Genomic DNA, 2,710 nt, shown 5'->3' with positions numbered 1-2,710 from the left:
AGTGGGTGCTTTTACATGTCACCCGCACGAAGGCCAGTCAGGCGGTACTGGCAACGGCCACGCTCAAAATGGTGTATTGTATGTGCCACCCGCACAGGAGCCAGTCCAGGGGCACTGGCAACGATCTTGCTCGAAAATCCTTACACATGTCACGGGCACAAGTGCCAGAAAGGCGATGCTGGGCACAGGTGCTATCGGAATTTCTTTTCTAGCTTTGATATAGAATCTGCTATGAGGGTAAGGTCATATTGAAGTTCCCAGGGGCTTCCAGTCTTGAATTCCTCTGTTATTGTCTGGAGGACAACAATGAAAAGGAGGAGGACTGTGCTTGATGAGTGCCTACCTGTACACCAAATTCTTTACTGCACTTGTGGTTAACTCTCACCTTACTAACAGCATCTCTGTACATAGTCTGTACATCTATCACAAGCCATTCATCTACCCCTAGCCTCCTCAAAGCCCACCTTATCATATATGTAAATGCTATCCAAAATAAACTTGCACTTCTCTTTGAAAATTCCAAGGAAGCTATAAGGGAATGCCCAAACACTCAGACCTGAGTGCCTTGGTGTAAGCTTATGATGTAAGCTTATGATGTTCATTGCATATTTTCCTGTTCTTTTATCATTCATTCGAATTTATATTGGTTGCAAATTTTAGTACTGGGCCAGCAAGTTTGGGGGTAGAGGCTAAGTCAATTACATCAACCCAGTACACAACTGGTACTTATTTTATTGACCCTGAAAAGATGAAAGGCAAAGTCAACCTTGGTGGGATTTGAACTCAGAAAGTAAAGACAAGACGAAATGCCACTAAACATTTTGCCTGATGTGCCGCATTTATTTAATGCGAGTGGCTGTGTGGTAAGTAGCTTGCTTACCAACCACATGGTTCTGGGTTCAGTCCCACTTCATGGCACCTTGGGCAAGTGTCTTCTACTATAGCCTCGGGCCGACTAAAGCCTTGTGAGTGGATTTGGTAGACGGAAACTGAAAGAAGCCCGTCGTATATATGTATATATATATATATATGTGTGTTTGTGTGTCTGTGTTGTCCCCCCACCATCGCTTGACAACCGATGCTGGTGTGTTTACGTCCCCATAATTTAGCGGTTCGGCAAAAGAGTCCGTTAGAATAAGTACTAGGCTTACAAAGAATTAGTCCTGGGGTCGATTTGCTCAACTAAAGGCGGTACTCCAGCATGGCCACAGTCAAATGACTGAAACAAGTAAAAGAGTAAAAGATATGTCTTTTATCTTTTACTTGTTTCAGTCATTTTTGACTGTGGCCATGCTGAGATACCACCTCAAAGGGTTTTAGTCAAACAAATCGATCCCAGGACTTATTTTTAAAGTCTGGTACTTATTTTATCATTCTCTTTTGCCAAACCACTAAGTTACTGGGATGTAAACACACCAATATTGGTTGTTGAGTGACAGTGGAGGGAAAACACATGCACAAAGACATGCACATATAGATACACACACACACACACACATATATGACAGGCTTCTTTCAGTTTCCATCTACCAAATGCACTCACAAGGCTTTGGGTTGGCTGGAGGCTATAGTAGAAGATACTTGTTCAAGGTGTCACACGGTAGGACTGAAGTGGTACTTTGGGCAAGTGTCTTCTACTATAACCTGATTTGATCACAGAATGTAAAGACAGACAAAATGCTGCTAAGTATTTTGGGATTGAAGTGGCATCTTGGGCAAGTGTCTTCTACTATAACCTGATTTGATCACAGAACATAAAAACGAACTAAATGTTGCTAAGCATTTCATCCAGCGTGCTAACAATTCTGGATCCCACCATCTCAGATAAAGGATATATTAGATAATGTACTTCTTATTTCTTTACTACCCACAAGGGGCTACACACAGAGGGGACAAACAAGGACAGACAAAGGGATTAAGTCGATTACATCGACCCCAGTGCGTAACTGGTACTTATTTAATCGACCCTGAAAGGATGAAAGGCTAAGTGTGCCAACGATTCTGCCTGCTTGGCTGCCTTTATTTCATTTGTATTAATATATATATTTGTATTTTATATTTTATAGTTATCAAACTACCTCCAGAATGTACTGGAAACTGAGGTAAGTGGAATCATACTCTTTACTCTTTACTTATTTCAGTCATTTGACTGTGGCCACGCTGAAGCACTGCCTTTAGTTGAGCAAATTGACCCCAGGATTTATTATGACAAGTGACTGAGACCTTTGTCAATATGCTTGAGAAGACCCGTCAAGCCAAGTGAGATCATAGTCATGGCTGATGCTGGTATCATTCACTGGCCTGTTAAAAGCACCCTTCAATTGCTGGGCGATGCGCTGTGCTTGTGAGGACTTGTCAAACCAAGTGAAATCATAGACGTGGTTGATGCCTGTGCTGTCTGATTGGCACCCATTCCGGTGGTATGTAAAAAGCACCCTTCATGCACTGTGCCTCATAGAAGCAGTGACGTCAAGCCAAGTGGAAGTAGGAAGTAGGACATTAAATGATGATAACACAATGATATATACATATATATATTTCTTTCTCAGACTGGAGCGAACACGACACAATGAAGTAGAGAAATTTGAAAAGACAACACGAAACCAGTTATTTCTCAAAATGCAATGTTTATATACCAAAAAGATTTTCTAACATTTTTCTAACATTTTTCTGACATAATTTAAATATATACTTTAACCATGTAACACAA

General features: G+C 41.2%; 1 long non-coding RNA gene across 1 annotated transcript in view; it reads left to right on the top strand.

Annotated features, from left to right (window-relative positions):
- Nucleotides 1-2,710, top strand: part of LOC128249445 (uncharacterized) — a 5,117-nt gene extending 2,407 nt beyond the window's left edge. Inside the window, exon 2 of the long non-coding RNA XR_008265568.1 lies at nt 2,067-2,710. This is a non-coding gene — a long non-coding RNA (uncharacterized LOC128249445). The remainder of the gene's footprint in view (nt 1-2,066) is intronic.

Source organism: Octopus bimaculoides, chromosome 14, assembly GCF_001194135.2.
Source record: "Octopus bimaculoides isolate UCB-OBI-ISO-001 chromosome 14, ASM119413v2, whole genome shotgun sequence".
Taxonomy (NCBI): Eukaryota; Metazoa; Mollusca; class Cephalopoda; order Octopoda; family Octopodidae; genus Octopus; species Octopus bimaculoides.
Note: the sequence above shows the minus strand (reverse complement) of the source record. Positions and strands in the feature narration are given on the sequence as shown.